General features: G+C 51.5%; 1 protein-coding gene across 2 annotated transcripts in view; it reads right to left on the bottom strand.

Annotated features, from left to right (window-relative positions):
• Positions 1–20797, bottom strand: part of CTNNBIP1 (catenin beta interacting protein 1) — a 64027-nt gene that overhangs the window by 25593 nt on the left and 17637 nt on the right. Inside the window, exons 1-2 of one of the 2 annotated variants that reach the window (XM_007980620.3) lie at positions 5087–5105; positions 4852–4936 (exon numbers count right to left, since the gene is read on the bottom strand). The gene's annotated coding sequence lies outside the window, so the exon portion shown is untranslated. Of the gene's footprint in view, positions 1–4851; positions 4937–5086; positions 5106–20797 lie in introns of those variants that run through there. The other variant, XM_007980624.3, reaches the window with a different exon arrangement.

Genomic DNA, 20797 nt, shown 5'->3' with positions numbered 1-20797 from the left:
CACCATCCGTCGCTCCAAGACCAGCAAGCCCTGGACCAATGGGCTTTCCCAGGTAGGGTGGCTCTCTGTGCAGAGGGCAGCCTCAGCAATGTGCCAGAGCCTGGGCAGCAGCCTCCCTGTAGGTACTTGTCAACTGCTCATTCCCCATAAGCTAATGGGGCCCTCGCCCTCAAAGTGCACACAATAAGCTAATAGCAGCTGCATGCTTGATGTGGCACAGGTCTCTTTCCAGCAACTTCTGCTAAATCCCTATAGCCCAGACTCTCTTACTCTGATGTCTGCTCCCCTTCCACCTCCTCCTGGGCTCAGAAAACAGCCTAAGTGATAACTGGGAGCTAGGAAAGAGGAGTAAACTGCCCCAGGAGTGGTCTCTGATGAGAGGGACCCCCAGCCACTCCCCAGGGCCAGGGTGCACCCCAGCGTGGGGAAGGCCGTAACTTCCTGTGCAGCTGAGCAGGGAAGCTCTGTTCTGGGGCATCACTCCTCACACTGACCCATTCTCACTTCCTTTCACTTCACTAGATGTGGAGCACTGTGGGTCTGGAGCTGGACTCTACACAGCCTCATGGGGTGAACCTTGTACCCCGAACCTGGGTGTGGATGATGATGTGGTCTCCACCTCTTCCCCAGTGGCCACCTGGATCTGGGTTACTACGTGACCTCCTCATGATCCCCCCACTTCACTTCTTGTCCTTTTCTCTACACAATAGCCAGAATGATCTTATGATTTTTTTTTTTTTTTTTTTTTTTTTTTGACACAGGGTCTCCCTCTGCCGCCCAGACTGGAGAGCAGTGGCATGATCATAGCTCACTACAGCATCGACCTGCTGGGCTTTAGCAATCCTCCCAACTCAGCCTCCTGAGTAGCTAGGATCACAGGTGCACATCACCACGCTTGGCTCATTTTAAAAATTTTTTTCTGTAGAAAAAGTCTTGCTATGTTGCCCAGGCTGGTCTCAAACTCCTGGGCTCAACTGATCCTCCCACCTCATCCTCGCCAAAACAGATGACATCACTCCCTGCTTAAACCTACCTTAGAATGCATTTCGCAACCCTTGCCAGGACCCTGCGAGGGCTCCGCTGTCAGCCCTGCCTCCATCCCCAGCCTGCCTCTTCTTCCTCTTCCCCTTGCTCTGCCTTCCTGGCGCTCGGCTATTCTAGAACATGCTGAGAAGCTCTTTCCCTCTGGCAGCCTTCGTACTGGGTGTCCCCTTAGCCAGAAACTGGCTTCTTTCCATCCTGTGTTTTGGTGTAAAGGCACCTTCCTAGGGAAGCCTTCCCTGACAGTTGCTCTGGTGCCCAGGGGTACAGTGGTACGATCAGAACTCACTGCAGCCCTGAACTCCTGGGCTCAAGCGATCCTCCTGCCTCAGTCTCCTAAGTAGCTGAGATCACAGGAGCACGCCACAACACCCTGCCACTTTTAAATTTTTTTGTAGAGGTCTTGCTATGTTGCCCAGCCAGGTTGGTCTCAAACTCCCGGCCTCAAGCAATCCTCCTGCCTCGGCCTCCGAAAATATTGGAATTAACAGGCATGAGCCACCATGCCCGCCTGTCCTGATTTTCTGAAAGTGCCCTGTTGGAGAACTTGCTTATTGTCTCTCTCCCCTGCCTACTGCAAGGCCAGGGCCCCCTCTGCTGTGCTCACTCCTGTCTTCTGGGAGCCTAGCACTTGGCAGGCACTTAATAAATACTGTCCGCTTAACTAAATGGAATATAGTAAGACAGCCTGTGGTGTCTGAGCTTCTCCCACTCTGCAATATTCACACCCATCTAGGCCCAAATGTCATTGTGTTAACAGACCAAAGTACCTAACCCAGTCTCCCATAACCAAATTTAGCTTTTACAAAGGACTCACACTTCCAAAGTAGTGTGCCTTGGGCTATCGTGTTCTCCAAAGAACATCTGAAATGTTCCGGAAAGCCTTTGAGCTGGGAGTTAGGACTTCCAGGAGTAAAACCTTCCAATTCTGTCCTGTGCCTAAGGGCTAGTTTTCATTTGCTCTCTCCTGGTGAGAGACAGGGTGAAATACAAGGAGCTGGCCACTAGGTGTCGCCACACACAAAAGCACCAGCATTGCTTCCTCCCCACTCCCTGCAGGTTCTCCCAGGGCTCCAGACCACCCGGTTTAAGCCCACCAGTCTTTAGCCAATGTGGGAAGCAGATCACTCCCGCTCTGGCTCTCCCTGTTCCAATCCTACTATCACAAACCACACTCCAGCCCCGGGTCCCAGGGCAAGATCTATTTGTTCATTCAGAGAACCAGCCCTGCCCAGGTAAGGATTGGTGTCTGGTTTTTGCTGCCACATCCACACAGGAGCCAGTGGTCCGGGTACACAGTAGGTGCTTCCCAGAGGAGCGTCAGTTCCGTATCAGACTGCTTCCATCACAGACCGCCTCCATGGGGCCAGCTTTACAGAATGTTGCCCTGTCCAACAAGCCATCTATGAACAGCTCGCACTGATAGGTGCCGCCCCGTCTTCCCGGCTGGTGCAGCGCCTCACGCTGGGATTCCTAGGGCTTGGGCTGCCCAGCTATGGGCCTGTGGTGTCACTGGTGCCTGCATTTTGGAGCCAGGTTACTCCTGCTTCAATTCACTTCCCTGGAAGAGACAGTTCTTCTTGCTTCAGAGAAGACCCTTGACTTGTCTTTTCTAAAAAGTGTGGTCATGGAGAATTCTTCCAGCTCTAGTTTGAGCTGATTCCGCCCTGCTGCCTAACAAGAGGGCACACTCAGGGCTGGATCTGAAGCAGAAACGCAGCCAGGAGCACACGTTCCCAACCTTCCCATTCCAACCCAAACAGAAACACCGTGACTGGCTTACATAATTCTCTCCTCATCTGCAGTAAGGGTGTCAGTGTGGAGCAAACTCGTAATTGGACAGAATAAATCATAATCAACCCAAACAATACAGACATTTCAGTCATGGTGTGCTATGAGTATACTAAAGTATGTCTCTGTCACCTATACAAGCAAACATGCTATTAAATTTTTATCACAATTCTGACAAGCATCAGATTCATTTCACTTGAGAAATCTTATTTTCCCCTGCAGGGATCAAAAATTGGTCTCCATTAGGCTATGTTTAAATTACATAAACTAAAACTGCAACTAAATTAGACACACTAATTATTAATCCAGTCCTTGAACGTGAGAACCAAAGTAATGATGGTTCTCAATTATGGTTTCTTGGCTATTCCCACAAACATTCCAGTGTCTAAAATGGGGCAGCTTCCACTCCAAACCCTAAGAAAATTTCTGTTAGCTGCCCAAGTCAGAGGTGAGCCAAAAAAAGGAAAATGAAAAGAAACAGGCCAGGCACAGTGGCTCACGCCTGTAATCCTAGCACTTTGGGAGGCCGAGGCGGGCACATCACCTGAGGTTAAGAGTATGAGACTAGCCTGGCCAACATGGTGAAATCCAGTCTCTACAAAAAATTAGCTGGGCATGGTGGCAGGCGCCTGTAATCCCAGCTACTCGGAGGCTGAGGCAGGAGAATCGCTTGAACCTGGGAGGTGGCAGTTGCCTGGAGCCAAGATGATGCCATTGCCCTCCAGCCTGAGCGACAGAGTCAGACTCCGTCTCAAAAAACAAAAACAAAAACAATAAAACAGAAAAGAAACAACAGGCAAGTATTAACTATCCAAATTAATGGTGAGGGGACAGGTCTGTGATTATATTATGTAGTAGACAACCACACATTCTGCAAAAAGTGGGTGCCATCCCAGAAAATGACATCTGATTGGGGCAAACACAATGAAGAGACATTAAGGTACATATCTTCAATTTAGATAGAGACACACTCCTACTACACACACATACACACACACACACACACGGTTCGGAGCTGCCTCTCTGTTGAAGGAAGCTTGGCTGGTCAGAAAAGGATGGTGAGGAAGTGGCTCCCGACCACTGTGAAAGGTACACACAACAGGAGAACTGGCCTTGGCTTCACAGGCCACACCATGTTCTCAGGGAGATACCCAAGGGCATCTGTAAGAGGCACGCTCAGATACCACACTCCTTCCCAGCCTTTGTAGGGATCTAATCTCGACCACCATGTAATCTCCAGCTTTTAAGCAGTTGATCTCACTTTAGAAGAATTAGGACGTAGTACAAGAGGAACCTGGAGAACAAGGCTGCTGAAAGTTACATGTGGCAGTTGGAGGCTGGACGGCTGTGGCTCCCTGTATGGGTCTCTGTCTGGGAAATGCAACTCATTCTAATAAAGAGCTTTGAAAGCTGGCCTCACTTTGACAGGCACGAGTGGCCCTGAATACAAACACAGCCACCTGCACTCCTTTTTATTTTTAAACTGGAAGCTAATGCTGTTGAACATCCACATTTATCTATGTTAGAATATCCACTTATACCCAGGGTGGTCTTGCACCTGCTAGGAAGATGTCAAGTCAGCTCAGGCGAGGCCAGGCAGCAAAGTGCTCCCTCAGACACACGAGCTGCCTCCAGCCCCTGCACTCATCTTTTGTTTTGTCCACTTTAAAACACACTGCGATAGATTCTAATACATTTAAAAACATACAATTTACATTTTCATGATGTTTACATTGCAAAAAATACAAGGCCACAGAATTGGTGGTTCCTAGAGCTTATATGAAATATTATCCAGAGTCTGCACATGTCTTAGCCTAAAAGAAATCAGCAGCACCCTAACATTCTTCAGAAGAACCAACACATCTGGAGAAATGAGCACCATTAAGGCTCATGGTGAAAGGTAACAGATGAGCTAACTTCATGATCAGCCCTGGAGCCTGGCGTCCAAGACGATTCCTCACCCCCCACCCCACACTACCATATGGCCACATTAGAGAGTCCTTCCCCTGGGGGCCTTACCTGCTTCTGGAAATTGACTTCAGGCAAACAGGTGCTCAACTGTGAGGGGAGGGCTGTGGCCGGGCAGAAGTACGAAGGTGCCGCCCTGCGGAAACACAGAACACGGGTCATGGGAGGAGTCAGGAGGGCCCAGGCAGCTGCCAGGGCTTGGTCTGGAGCACACGCCCCACGCTGAGGATGCACAACTGCTGGTGGGAAGCTCGTGGAGCCGGGCTCTGCCGCGGTCCCGAAATACCTGTGTGTCTGGCAAGCCCAGGAAACCCGTACCCACACCTCTGGGATAAATAAGGTGCTGACGGCAGCTCGGCTGGCCTGGCATTTCCGGCTGAAGCAGGTCAGTCCGCTCAACACCACACACCCTGCTCCCCTTGGCTTAGTCACCAAGTCTGATTGAGACGCTATGTTCAGAGACACTGTGGACCAGAATGCATCACTCCAGGACAGCTGATGCCCAAGTCCCGCACCTGCACGAGAGAATGCCCCACCTACCAAATCTAACATGACAAGCAAGGCACAGGTAGCTCAGCACCCCGCAGCCTCTGTGCTCAGTGCATGTATGTGTCTGTGTGCTTGGTGAACACCTACAGTTGTGTACATAAACATCAACTAACACAGACACATGCTAGAAACACACGAAAAGCACAGTTGCAGCTTGTTCGCAGACCTACAGCCTAGCCGCATGTCTACATGCCCCCAGTACACCTCTGGCAGGAATCTGAGAACACTGCTTTCTTTTCTTCTGCCTCCCACACACGAGCTCATCGTTCAGGTCACCTGCACAGGTTAATGGAGCAGGAGCATGGACTGCTGAGGGGGCAGAGACACAGGAGAAGCAGGAGGCTGTGAGGGGCAATGGGAGCCTTACCCACCCGCTCCAGCTGTGCCACCTGCTCTGCTGGGGTGCAAGACCCAGTGCCTCGCATCTCCGAGGCACATATCAATCATCCCAATGAATGGTGAGGGCACAGGTCTGTGGTTATATATTAATGTGGTAGACAACCACATGTTCTGTAAAAAATGGGTACTTTTGCCGGGCGTGGTGGCTCACACCTGTAATCCCAGCACTTTGGGAGGCCGAGACAGGTGGATCACAAGGTCAGGCATTCGAGACCAGCCTGGCCAACACAGTGAAACCCTGTATCTACTAAAAATACAAAAAATTAGCCGGGTGTGGTGGCGGGCGCCTGTAATCCCAGCTACTCGGGAGGCTGAGGCAGGACAATCGGTTGAACCCGGGAGGCAGAGGTTGCAGTGAACTGACATCACGCCACTGCACTCCAGCCTGGGCAACAGTGTGAGACTCCATCTCAAAAAAATAAAAAAGTGGGTGCTTTTACACCCACTTTTACTAACCACTCTTCTACAACCACAGGGCTCTCAGCTGTCAGCCTTGTAGTGGGGGAAAGGTTGCCAGAGAACACGTCGAGAAACTGGTTCTGAGAGAGGTGCGGGGCCAATGACAGCCTGGAAACCACTGTCTTCAATGAATGCTGAAAAGAAAGTTGCTCGATGACCCAAGGTACTGAGGCAGATGTGGTTTCCATAGAAAGCGGGATTTCAAAAGCCTCCCCTAAAGTCAGACATCGCTGTAAACCTCTGACTCTCTGTTCTCTGTGTCCCTTTAACCAGCAATGGCCCTGGGATAGAAGAGCTGTCACCCACCACTGCCACCCCCTCCACCATCAGACTAACCCTACAGGAACAGGCCATTTATAGCAATTAATTGCTCTTTTATTCCTCTAGATATCAAAGCACCAAAATATCAAGGAACCCTGGGGAACTTTCCACCCAAGTCCCCACATTCTTTCAAAAAGAGATGAAAAGAGAATCTTCCCCTACTTCTGAAGGGCTTTAATTTCTTCTACTACCACAACAGCCAATTATCACTCCTGTCTACAGGGCTCAGACCCTTCCAAGAAGCAGAGGGGAACGTTGTATTCCTGACTTCAAGGGAAGGGGTCAAAGGACAGGGACTGTTCAAGGATTCACGGACAGCTGTTCTATTTGTCATTTAATTTTTTGCTAACCAAACAGCAGCATACTTGCCATTTTTAAATATTTATTTATTTATTTATTTTTTACTTTAAGTTCCAGGATACCTGTGCAGAATGTGCAGGTTTGTTACACAGGTATGTATACATGTGCCATGGCGGTTTGGGTACCTATCAACCTGTCACCTAGGTTTTAAGCTTTGCATGCATTAGGTATTTGTCTCAATGCTCTCCCTCCCCTTGCCCCCAGACCCCCAACAGGCCCTGGTATGTGCTGTTCCCCTCCCTGTGTCCATTTGTTATTGTTCAACTTCCACTTATGAGTGAGAACATATAATGTTTGGTTTTCTGTTCCTGTGTTAGTTTGCTGAGAATGATGGCTTCCCGCTTCATCCATGTCTCTGGAAAGGACACAATCTCATTCTTTTTTATGGCTGCACAGTATTCCATGGTGTATATGTGCCACATTCTTTTTTTTTTTTTTTTTGAGACGGAGTCTCGCTCTGTCACCCAGGCTGGAGTGCAGTGGCCGGATCTCAGCTCACTGCAAGCTCCGCCTCCCGGGTTTACGCCATTCTCCTGCCTCAGCCTCCCAAGCAGCTAGGACTACAGGCGCCCACCACCTCGCCCGGCTAGTTTTTTGTATTTTTTAGTAGAGATGGGGTTTCACTGTGTTAGCCAGGATGGTCTCGATCTCCTGACCTCATGATCCGCCCATCTCGGCCTCCCAAAGTGCTGAGATTACATACAGGCTTGAGCCACCACGCCCAGCCTGTGCCACATTCTTTATCCAGTCTATCACTGATAGGCATTTGGGTTGGTTCCAAGTCTTTGCTATTGTAAATAGTGCTGCAATAAACATAAGTATGCATATGTCTTTATAGCTGAATAATTTATAATCCTTTGGGTGTATACTCAGTAATGGGATTGCTGGGTCAAGTGGTATTTCTGGTTCTAGATCCTTGAGGAATCGCCACACTGTCTTCCACAATGGTTGAACTAATTCACGCTACTACCAACAGTGTGAAAGCGTTCCTATTTCTCCACAGCCTCGCCAGCATCTACTGTTTCTTGACTTTTTAATAATCACCTATGTTTGTCATTTTTATAGTCAGGTCAATGTTCCCAGTTTACAGAGAAAGAAACTGAGGCTCAAGGCCCCTGGGCCCCAGGGCCCATGTAAGACAGTAAGCACACTCCAATAACTGGATTCAGTTTTCAGTTCTGCTCTGCCACTGACTGGCTGTGTAAAGCAAGGCCAGTGACTGCTCTTCTGTGCACTTCATTTCATCACCTGTAGAAAGGTAATAGATTGTCACCTCTACCACGTCTTCCCTCAGTGGAGGTGAGACTAGGGCTGGCTTCACAGGCCTGAGGCCTGGACAGTCACACAGGGCCTGTATTCAGGAGGGCCCCATGCTTGGTTTACTGTTCTGCTCTCACCGTCTTGAAATTCTTTTTTTTTTTTCTTTTGAGAGAGAGGGTCTTGCTCTGTTGCCCCAGCCACAGTACAGCAGTGCAATCATGGCTCACTGCAGCCTTGAACTCCCTGGCTCAAGCAATCCACCCACCTCAGCCTCCTGCATGGCTGAACCACAGGCACGCATCACCATACCCGGCTAATTTTTACATTTTTTATAGTGACAGGTTCTCATTATGTTGCCTAGGGTGGTCTTGAACTCCTGGGTTCAAGCAATCCTCCCACCTCGGCCTCCCATTACAGTCATGAGCCACCACACCCAGCCTTGAATTTTTTTTCCCCCCCGAGAACCGAGTTTCGCTCTTATTGCCCAGGCTGGAATGCAATAGCACGATCTCAGCTCACTGCAATCTCCCCGTCCCGGGTTCAAGCGATTCTCCTGCCTCAGCCTCCCGAGTAGCTGGGATTACAGGTGCCTGCCACCATGCCTGGCTATTTTTTATATTTTAAGTAGAGAGGGATTTCACCATGTTGGCCAGGCTAGTCTCAAACTCCTGACCTCAGGTGATCCACCCACCTCAATCTCCCAAAGTGCTGGGATTACAGGCATGAGCCACCATGCTGGGCCCTGGCCTTGAAATTTTTAGTCATTTATGAACAAGGGGGCTTGCACTGAGCCCTGCAAATGATACAGCTGGTCCAGAATGAGAAAAAGGTCAAGATGCTTCTCAAACTGCCAAGGGTTCCACAACCTTAAGTAGACACTAACAGGACTCAAGAAGGATTTACTGAAACTTTTCTAGGTACACACTGCCCTGAACCAGGCTTGGGGAGCACAAGGTACAGAACTGGGGTGGTGACACTGAACCTGCATTCCAGGAGTTGACTGAGTGGCTGAGGAAACCACACAACACAAGGCAAAGAGAAAACCACACAAATAATACATGATAATGAGCCAAAAAGGTATGTTAGGTCAAGACACAAACCCTCCTAGAATGCTAACCACGTATCATGTACTGTGCCAAGCATCTGCCCCTGAGGAAAGAAGACCAAGGGCCTTAAGCCAGCATAGTAAGTGGCAGAGCAAAGGGGTCTAGTAAGTTCTGCAAGACGGCAGGGTAGAGGCTGGCTGCTGACGGCTCCGGGGAGAAGTCACTGGAGCTGGTCTTTGAAGGAGGAACAGGAGTTGCTGGTAGAGGAAAGGGGAAGGCACAAGACACAGATGTTCAGCGAACAATTACTGAGCATCTATTCTACGGCAGGCATTGAGAATACACAGGTGAGCAAAACAGCCATGGCTCACATATGATGAGGGGCTTCCAGTGAGTGGGGAGACAGACACCAATCAAGTCACCCAGATCAATGACACTGAGACAAAGAAAATGAAGGTTAAGTTTGAGTCGCCTTGGGGATGTGTGGCTGGGAGCCCGGAGGAGGAGAAGGAGTTGGTAGGGGTGGCATACGCGTAGGAAGGCCCTGAAGCAGGAAGATATGTGGCTTAGGCCAAGTTAGAGCTGGACCATAGGGGCACTCAGGGGGAGGGGAAGAGGTGTTTCAGCAGAAGGAAGTCAAGCTTCAGCTTGAAAAGACCACTGTGGGGCCAGGCGTGGTGGCTCATGCCTGTAATCCCAGCATTTGGGAGGCCGAGGCAGGTGGATCACGAGGTCAGGAGATCGAGACCATCCTGGCTAACACGGTGAAACCCCGTCTCTACTAAAAATACAAAAAATTAGCCGGGCGTGGTGGCGGGCACCTGTAGTCCCAGCTACTCGGGAGGCTGAGGCAGGAGAATGGCATGAACCCAAGAGGTGGAGCTCGCAGTGAGCCGAGATCGTGCCACTGCACCGCAGCCTGGGCGACAGTGCGAGACTCTGTCTCAGAAAAGAAAGAAAAGAAAGAAAGGAAGGAACGGAAAGGAAGGAAAGAAAGTAAGGAAAGAAAGGAAGGAAGGAAAGAAAGGAAAGAAAGGAAGGAAAGGAAGGAAGGAAAGGAAGGAAAGAAAGAAAAGCCCGCTGTGGCCAAGGCATGGAGAAGAGGCTGGGGTGGAACAGCGGGGAGCAGGAGGGGAGTGGGAGCAAGCAGGCAGGGGCTTGGTTGGGTAGAGAAGGGCCAGGAGGAGTGTAAGAGTGCTGTGGTTGTGGCTGTGGCTGTGGTGAGAGGCCTGGCACATGCCCAGGGTGAGGCCCCAAAGGACAGGTTGGACAGCTGGGACTGAGAAGCCCCGGAGGCACAAAAGCACAGGAATGACAAAAGTCCATGTGCCCTCGGGATCAAGTCAGCACTACGGTGAACATCTGCAGCAGGTTCGGGGGCCAGAATCGAAACACGGTGACAAGCTAGTTCCGGGAAACGTCAGGGGCACTTCTGGGGGCTACTTGGCCTGGAGTGAGAATGGGGGGCCTCAGGAAGAAAACACGTGTGAGGCAGCCGCAGGGCAGGGGGCACCTTCTGTGGGCACACAGAGCCAGAGCGGTCAGGAACAACGGGTACCTGGGTGGCAGCAGCGAGACAGCACAGGAGGGTAGGTCAGGGACCAGGGGAAGCCTCTCTCTGGCAGGAAGTCCAACCTGCCAAGCAGGGGGCATCGGGACCTGGTCAGGAGATGACTTAGGCAGAGGGGTCTCCTAAGACCGGAGTCTGGGAGGATTCATGTGAAGCCCTGTGTGAGGTGTGCGGGAGGGCAGGTGGGGCAACACAGGCAGGACCTCACGAGCCCAGGTGCAGAGCAGAAAGGGAGGAAGGACAGTGATAGCTGCTCCCGAGAGGCAGGAACCAGTGGGTTTTCTAAGAAGGAGGCAGAGCAGGGCAGGGGAGAGGTCCACCTGCCCCACCCCATGGGCCTTGTCCACTCAGGCCCCACAGACTCTTGTCCCCATCACAGCCCTCACTAAGCATGGGACTGCCCCCCAGGCACATGCTTCAACAGCACAGGGGCTGCTTCAGTAGCTGTAATAACCCCTTGCCAGCCTGATCCAGCACCTGGTGTGTGGCATGGCAGGCCCGCAAGGACAGCAGGGAGGATGAGCGGCTTCTGCCCTTCTTCCTCTGCCTAGAGACCCCTTCCCTCCCTCCTCATGGTCCTCCTGGAACTCAGTACTCACCCAGTGCTGTCACCGTTGTCAAGTCCCTGCAAGGGGGAAAAGAAGGGCAGAATCTTGCCTGTCCTTGCCTGGGTGCCCTGGCCCCCACTTGCTCTGCCTGAGAGCTGTGGTCAGTTTCAGGTGAGTCTTAACCTCAGCTTTGACTCTTCCAGGTGGGTCGGCTAACTTAACGGTGCAGGGGGAGCTCAGGGGAGGTCACCACCAGAAAAGTCAAGGAGGAAGAAGGTGAGGAGAGGGGAGTCTGAAGATGCTGTGGGCGGGAGGGAGGGAATCCATGGGGAAGGAGGAGGAGGGCAGGGAGCACAGGAAGGGGAGAGTGAGGCAGAGGCACAGAAAAGGCTCCTGTGGGAAGGGGGAAGGCACCTGGGCCAGCAGATTGCCTGTGGTTGGGCCTGTAGGCAGAGCAGGGGTACAAGGGACCCAACAGCTGCTGGGCAGTGAGCAGGGGCGATGGGACTGGGCCAGAGGCGAGGACCAGCTAAGCTCAGTAAACTGGATGCCCTCTCCTGGGAATGGCTCCAGGCACACTCCCCAGCCCACAGCAGGGAGGGAGAGATCAGCCAGCAGCCAGCCAGGCTTTCTCCAGGGTCCACGGCAGCCCCTGGGGCAGAGCACCACTGTAGGTCGCACAGCTTAAGGGAGGAGGGAAGACGGCCAGGCCTTAATCCCCGAGGGTTGCCCAGTCCCAGGCCTCCCACCAGAAATCAGGATCTGAAAGGAAGACTCAGGCTGCCCAGAGCCACCCAGATCCACAGGCAAAGCTTTTATCTAGCATGTCAAGTCCAGGACAAGGTGTGGGAGCCAAGGGGGCCTGGTCACTGGTTCAGAGTCAGCTGCCCAAGGAACCCTGAGGAAGAGGAAGGTGCCGTCATGGGAGGACAAGGAGCATTTTCTATGAACTGGAATATATCAGAGAAAAACCAGCCCCAAATGCCTATGTACATCCTAGAGAGAGGGGAGGGCAGACAATAAAACACGAATGACGGGGAAATCCTTAGCACACAGGAAAAAGACAGGGGCTGGGGCCAACCCCAGGGTGAGTGGGAACAGGAGTGTGGGGGTGGGCGACAGGCCCTTCCTGAGCAAATAGAGGAAGACAGTGAGGGAGGGAGTCTGGGAGCAGAGCCGGACTGAGGCCCTGTGGTGGGGACACAGGGGCGGCTGGAGGCCAGCACTGGGGTGGGGCTGCAGGGGAACAGGCCCAAGCAGAGGAGGGGACAGGGCCTGTGTTACAAGGGTAGCTGGGAGCTGGGAGCAGAAGAATGGCTGGTCTGACTCAGGGTCCAGCAGGACGACCTGAATGGAGACAGGCCCAGGGCCAGAGCAGAGGCTGTGACAGGAATCCAGGCAGATCTGCTGGTGTCTCAGGTGAGGGGGCAGCAGCAGAGGGTGAGGGTTCAAGGTGGCCAGCTGGGGACTCGTGGCACAAGCAGACAACAGGATCACCAGGGAGCACACTGTGGGGTGTGGGGGCAATGGTGGCGGCTCCCTGGTTTTCAGGCTAAGTGGTTGAAGGTCGACATTCCTATCAACTGAGCTGGGGAGAAGCAGGTGGAACAATTTTGGGGGACAATCACGAGCTGAATTTTAGACTTTGAGAGGTTTTTCCGTCTCTGAGCCTTGGTTTCCTTTTCTGTAGAAAGGGGGTGATAACAGCACCTACCTCAAGGGCAGGTTTGAAAATGAGATAACATACAAAGAAAGCACTTGAAGCCTGGGCACATAGTGAGACTCTGTCTCTACAAAAAATACAAAAGCTAGCTAGATGCGGTGGCGTGCACTTGCAGTTATTCCGGAGGCTGAGGTGGGAGGATCACTTGGGCCTGGGAGGTCGAGGCTGCAGTGAGCAGTGATCGTGCCACTGAACTCCAGCCTAGGTAACAAAGCAAGACCCTGTTTCTTAAAAAAAAAAAAAAAAAAAAGCAAAAACGAGACCAGGTGCAATGGCTCACACCTGTAATCCCAGCACTTTGGGAGGCCGAGGTGGGTGGATCACCTGAGATTGGGAGTTTGAGACCAGCCTGAACAACATGGACAAACCCTGTCTCTAACTAAAAATACAAAATTAGCCTGGCATGGTAGTGCATTCCTGTAATCCCAGCTACTTGGGAGGCTGAGGCAGGAGAATCGCTTGAATCCAGGAGGCAGAGGTTGTGGTGAGCCAAGATTGCACCACTGCACTCCAGCTTGGGCAACAAGAGTGAAACTCCATCTTGGAGAGAAAAAAAAAAAAAGCCACTTGGCCCAGTGCCTGGTATACAGCAAGGGTTCAATAAATTCTAGTAACCATACTAATAAGATGAGGAGATGACACAGACCATGTAAGTAAATGCTTTTTGTTGCAGGATGGGGATGGGAGTAAAAATAAACAGTAAGAATTCAAAGGCTTTTTTTTTTTTTTTTTTGAGACGGAGTCTGGCTCTGTTGCCCAGGCTGGAGTGCAGTGGCCGGATCTCAGCTCCCTGCAAGCCTCGCCTCCCGAGTTCACGCCATTCTCCTGCCTCAGCCTCCCGAGTAGCTGGGAGTACAGGCGCCCACCACCTCGCCCGGCTAATTTTTTTTGTATTTTAGTAGAGACGGGGTTTCACCGTGTTAGCCAGGATGGTCTCGATCTCCTGACCTCGTGATCCGCCCGTCTCGGCCTCCCAAAGTGCTGGGATTACAGGCTTGAGCCACTGTGCCCGGCCAAGGCTTTTTTTTTTTTAAGATGGAGTCTTGCTCTGTTGCCCAGGCTGGAGTACAGTGGCACAATCTCGGCTCACTGCAAGCTCCGCCTCCCGGGTTCACACCATTCTCCTGCCTCAGCCTCCCAAGTAGCTGGGACTACAGGTGCCCACAACCACGCCCAGCTAATTTTTTGTATTTTTTAGTAGAGACAGGGTTTCACGGTGTTAGTCAGGATAGTCTCCATCTTCTGACCTCGTGATCTGCCCGCCTCGACCTCCCAAAGTGCTGGGATTACAGGCGTGAGTCACCGCGGCGGGCCACAAAGGCTTTTAATACCCTCAGCTTCTTGTCTCTTCTCTCCCAGCTGCCCGTCAGTCCCCAGCTGGCTCAGAGGAATGATAAGGGATGGAGAGCCAGGAGGGGACCTTACTTCCACAGTCCGAGGGCTGCCCCGAATCACTGGGGACGCTTCTCAGCAGGGTGCCGCTGACATTTCAGACTGGGTGCATTTTTGCTAGAGGGCTGTCTGCACATTGTAAAGCTGAGAGGCATTCCTGGCCTCCACCCACTAGATGCCAGTAGCAGCCCCCTCCAGTTATCAAATATATCTTCTGACGTTGCCGTGTCCCATGGGGGACAAAATCGCCAGGTTGAGAGAACTGCTTTAAAGAAGTAGCTGAGAGGTACTCTGGCTTACTCTGTGCCCTGCACCATTTGTCTTCATTTGTCTTCATTCAGTCTTCACCACACATGTCCCTACAGGGCTTTACACATGAGCATGCCACGGTGCACAGGGGTGACATCACTCACCTGTCATCGCCCAGCTAGTCCGTATCGGATCAGGATGGAACCCAGATTGTCCAAGGCCTCAACCACTCTGCCCTGTTGCTCTCCAGTATACAAGTACATGGGTAAAAAGTCACACTGTGCCAGCGAGGGGGACAGGAGGCAGAGGTCTGCCACGAAGCTCCTGCTAGAGTCCCACACACGGTAGCACCTCAGGTCCTCTAGCAACATCAAAAAAGGGAGTGCCAGAGGGAATTTCCACATGCTCCACTCTCAGTAATTAAACTGCAGCAACCTCCCAGACTCTCAGGCCTCAGGAGCAACCGCCTTAATTAATAAATTCCACGTCGCAGCCTCCTCCATCCAGAGCCACGCTCAGTATTCCCGAACTGCACTCCACCAGCAGAGCTAGGGCAAAACAGGCCTCCCAGTGAGGCATGGCATTGGCAGACCACAGCCCCATTCTTAGGGGATAAGCCTGGGGTGGGGAATGTGTCTTGAGGTCACCAACCCCAATTCAAACCTGATGCAAAGCTCCTTCCTGCTCCCTGAAGCCAGGTGATACCACCGAAGAACAATAATTACTGTTGTCACCACAGCATTTTCTAAGCCCAGGCACAGAGTGGCAGAGTCAGTCAGCCCTCACAAGCCTGCAAGGTAGGAATTATTCCCATTTTATGGATGACACAACTGAGGCTCAGAGAAGTATCCTGCCTGAGGCCATGGAGTAATAAGTGGTAAGTCTGGATCCAAAGCCGTGCTTTCCTTCTCTCCTAACTGCCCCTTCTGGCTCAGGAGTTGACAGATGCATTATCCATTTTAACTGAAATTAAAAGAAAAATCCGGGCCGGGCCCGGTGGCTCACGCCTGTAAATCCCAGCACTTTGGGAGGCGGAGGCGGGCATATCAGGAGGTCAAGAGATCGCCGACACTGTAAAACCCTGTCTCTACTAAAATTACAAAAATTATCTGGGCATGGTGGTGCACGCCTGTAGTCCCAGCTACTTGAGAGGCTGGGCAGGAGAATTGCTCAAATCCAGGAGGCGGAGGCTGCAGTGAGCTGAGATCTCGCCACTGCACTCCAACCAGGCGATAGAGCACGACTCCGTCTCAAGAAAAAAAAAAAAAAAAAAGAAAAATCCACCTTACAGGAAAAAGAAAAACAGCTAGAGTCCAACCCACTGCCAATCAGAGATCAATTAGAAAATAAGATAAAGCTTACAATGATTATATACCAATACAAATTAATTAATTAATTTTTTTTGAGACGGAGTCTCACATTGTCACCCAGGTTGGAGTGCAGTGATGCGATCTCGGCTCACTGTAACCTCCGACTCCCGGGTTCAAGTGATTATCCTGCCTCAGCCTCCCAATAGCTGGGATTACAGGCACCTGCCACCATACCCAGCTAATTCTTAGTAAAGACAGCGTTTCATCATGTTGGCTAGACTGCTCCTGAAATCCTGACCTCAAGTGATCCACCTGCCTCGGCCTCCCAAAGTGCTGGGATTACAGGCATGAGCCACCACGCCCGGCTAATTAATTTTTAAAAAGAAAATATGGCCCGGGCACGGTGGCTCATGCCTGTAATCCCAACGCTTTTGGAGGCTGAGGTGGGAGTATCGCTTGAGCCCAGGAGGAGTTTCAGACCAGCCTGGGCAACATGGTAAGACACCATCTCTATAAAATTTAAAAAAAAACAAAAACAAAAAACAAAAAACAGTTGTGCATGGTGTGATGAGTCTGTAGTCCCAGCTACTGAGGTGAGAGAAGTGCTTGAGCCCAGGAGGTTGCGGCTGCAGTGAGCCAAGATCATGCCACTGTACTCCGACCTGGATGAAAGGGTAAGCAAGACCCGGTCTCTTAAAAAATAAAAAACTGGCCGGGCACGGTGGCTCACGCCTGTAATCCCAGCACCCTGGAAGGCCAAGGCGGGCAGATCACCTGAGGTCAGGAGTTCGAGACCAGCCTAACAAACATGGTGAAACACCGTCTCTACTAAAAACACAAAATTGGCCAGGCGTGGTGGCACATGCTTGTGATCCCAGCTACTCGGGAGGCTGAGGCAGGAGAATTGCTTGAACCCGGGAGGCGGAGGTTGCGGTGAGCCGAGATCACGCTATTGCACTCCAGCCTGGGTAACAAGAGCAAAACTCCATCTCATTAAAAAAAAAAAAAAAAAAAGGTGGAGGCCCAGGCACAGTGGCTCACACCTGTAATCCCAGCACTTTGGGAGGCCGAGGCATGCGGCCTGAAAAACACAAAAAATTAGCTGGGTGGGAGGCTCTACTAAAAAAAAATAAAAATTAGCTGGGTGTGAGGCTGAGGCAGGAGAATCGCTTGAGCCCACGAGGAACAGATTGCAGTGAGCCAAAATCACACCACTGCACTCCAACCTGGGTGAGAGAACAAGACTCCGTCTCAAAAAAATAAATAAATAAAAAAGAAAGAAATGGCAATGTAAGGCAAGGGGGAGAGGCCCTGTGTCTGCATCACATCCCAGACCTCCCCATGTTAGCCACAGCCAGCCCTCCTCCAGTGGGGGCAGCCATGAAGCCCAAATGCAGGAGGGCCCTTTCCTCTCTGGCTACAGGTCTGCTGCTGTGGAAGTGATTCTGGAATTCTCAACAGTTTCGCCTCTGCACACTCCGAGCTCAGAGTAGCCCGCCTGTCCCCTTCACGCAGTGCCATGCATGCTGTTCCAGATCCAGAGCCCTCTGATGAAGGCCCTTTGGGAAGGTTCTGGGAGCATTTAAATCAAATCCACCTGACCTGATTCAATACAGCCTTGCAATGGCCAGAATGCAATGCTGCATCCAGCTGAGCCGCCTACCTACCACAGGAAAGGTACTGACACGGCAACCAGGCTGGGAGGGAGGCACCTGGAAGCACTGGGGCATCCTCCTTTCTGTGAAGGGGCTCCTGTTCACAGCAAGCTCTGCAGACCACCAGCAGGCATGCCACACACACCAAAGTGCTCCAGCACAGGCACAGACCTGCCTGGAGACGGCTTCCCCAGGACCTGCACGCTGGACAGGAAGCAAAAAGAAAGGGCTCCTTCTGTCCCTCCCACGCACAGAGGCAGGCGGTCAGATCCAAGCTTACCCTCATATTCCCTCTACAGCCGTGACTCTCAATGGGGGCGATTCTGCCCCGCAGCAGAAATGTGGCAATATCTGGAGACAGTTTTGATTGTCACGACTAGTAGGATCCTGCTGGGTAGAGGCCAGGATCAGTTCCCACCACCAATAGTTATCCAGCCCCACGTCCGGAGAGCTGAGGGTAAGAAGCCCTGCTAGGCGGCTGTCTCGGAGCTGCTGATTGCACCAGGTTCCCTCCACATCTCTGGGCCTCTCCATCTGCTATGCTTTCCACTTAGAACTTCCTTCCCTCCCTGATTGCTGAGACCAAGCCTCACGGACTGTGCTCTGCCTCGAGGCCTGTGTCTGCAACATCCACCTGCATTTCCTCCTCCCGCATCACCGCCCCAACGCTGCACCTGGATATCTGAGAAATTTTCACCACCAGACTGGAAGCTCTCTGAGGAAGACCGGCGGTGGTTTTAAGGCCTTTATAAGCCCCAGTGAACCTTATTCTCAGAAAAATACTAAAACTAACCCATATCTCTTATTAAATGTAATCCTCACATAACTCACAAGAGTAGAGGGAGTGATATATTTTTTTCCCACATCGCCAATATTTTGTGGACCCTGGAAAAACTTGAAAGGCTCTGTGCTGAAGAATCTGGACAGGTGAGACACCACTGCTAGCCACAACTGGGGCTCTTCAAGTGCTGAAGTGAATGGGAACCATGAAGGAAGTGTCCCCAGCCTTTGAATGTCCTCACTTCAGATAATCCTAACACATCAAGGAGTTGGAGGAACCTGCATGTTCCTATAACTGGATTGGCATAAGGCATCTGTTTACATCTTCTGGTTTAAAACATTTATCCTTGTGATTCTGGCCCAGATCTCGCTGTCTCTCTAGTCCAGAACTGAGTGAAACCCACCTTTTTACAGAGAGGCAAGAGTACCCTGGCAGGCTCGCTCTGACAGCCTCTTGTAATTCAGCTGAACACAATGCAAACAGGAAAGCAAGTGGAGCCTGAGGAAGTTTTCTTGGCTGCCCCAGAACACTCAGGATCCTGGGCTATGTCCTCAGGCTCTACAGTTCTAACCAAGGTGTCATGCTGGTGGAGGTTTTTTCTCTGCACAGTGGGGGAACGAGGACAGAAGGAAAGAAAGGCATCTTTCAGCTTAATTTTAAAAGAGATTCTTTTTTCTTCCTGGAGAACAGCTGGAGCCCTGGAACCTGGCCAAGTCAGAGCCTGAGACCTGAAGTCAGGAACCAGCACGCCTACAAAATCCAGCCACCAATCTTCCTTTAATTCAGTCTGACTCATGACCTTCAGCCTCTGGCAGGTTCCAGAGGGGTTACTAATGCAGAATCCAGAGCCTTTGTCTATTTATAAGCCAATGGAAGGGCTAGAATCCTAGCTCTTGAGTGGGTACAAGCGCCCCCTCACTCCTGGGTATGAGGTCTCCCAGGCCTGACTGACCTTCCCCAAGGGCTGTGCACCTGGCAGGAAGCTTCCGGAGCAAAGGCATCAAAAGATCCTCTGTGTAAACTGGAGGTAGAGGAACCTTTTTTCTCTCCTGGGACACCAGAGAGGTCCCCAGCAAGCTGACGAAGTCCCTAAAGGGCAAATTAATTTGCATTTCTGTCAGTCTTCTTAGAGACTTAGAGGAGAGGGAAAGGGACCACTTCCAGACCTAGTAATTCCAGGGATGGAGCCTGGCCCAGAGGTTCTGGAGAGCATGGGTCACCTCCAGAGAGCACAATCAGATTGGAAATTTCGACCTACGGAAGCTCCCTCAACCCCACCGTCAAAAGCTATGCCAGCTCAGCCAGGTGTGGTGGCTCACATCTGTAATCCCAACACTCTGGGAGGCCAAGGAGGGCGGATCACAAGGTTAGGAGATTGAGACCATCCTGGCTAACACAGTGAAACTCCGTCTCTACTAAAAATACAAAAAAAAAAAATTAGCTGGGTGTACTCGCTGGCGCCTGTAGTCCCAGCTACTCGGGAGGCTGAGGCAGGAGAATGGCGTGAACCCAGGAGGCAGAGCTTGCAGTGAGCCGAGATTGTGCCACTGCACTCCAGCCTGGGCAACAGAGCGAGACTCTATCTAAAAAAAAAAAAAAAAAAAAAAAAAAGGCTATGCCAGCTCTTTGCATGGTCACAGCTTAAAATTTTAATTACATTGGGACATTTGACACGGTGCTATTTTTGGCAGGGGGCAGGCACTCACGTTTCACCACAAGGTACATAAGGTCCCTTCACTCTGAACCACACTGACATGTTCACGCCACCCCATTCCCACAAGGACAAGCCTCATCCTCAGAGACAGGTCTGGGCATGGCCCGGCCCTCCCAGTGCCTGAGGGTCACCCAGACCTTCTCAACAGGCACCTCTCTCTCCAGCTCTTCTCCCCTTACCCCACTCCCTCCATAGCTTTCCCTCATTAAAGCCTCTATAATTGGTTCAAATAAACAAGCTTCCTGAACTGAGTTCACTGCATCCCCTCAGAATCCCAGGGCTGGGAAACCCTCCAGCTTCCTGTGGTGAGGATTAGGTCATTAAATCAATCGGGTGGCTTGTAGGACTGTGCCCCCAGAAGCAGCCCCCTCCTCATCACCTGGCTCTGGGGATGGCCATCCTCGGGACCTGGCTGAGAGACCCCAGGTGCAGCCTCCTGGGGGAAACGACTCCCAATCAAACTCTTAGGAAAGTAAGTTTTGCTGGGCACAGTGGCAAACGCCTATAACTCCAGCACTTTGGGAGACGGAGGTAGGAGAATTGCTTGAGTCCTGGACTTCAAAACCAGCCTGGGCAATATAGCAAGACCCCATCTCTTTAATTTTTTTTTTTTTTTTTTTTTGGAGATGGGGTCTTGCTCTTTCCCTCTGTCACTCAGGCT

Source organism: Chlorocebus sabaeus, chromosome 20 (assembly GCF_047675955.1).
Source record: "Chlorocebus sabaeus isolate Y175 chromosome 20, mChlSab1.0.hap1, whole genome shotgun sequence".
NCBI classification, from domain to species: Eukaryota; Metazoa; Chordata; class Mammalia; order Primates; family Cercopithecidae; genus Chlorocebus; species Chlorocebus sabaeus.
This window is presented reverse-complemented; position numbering and strand designations above follow the sequence as displayed.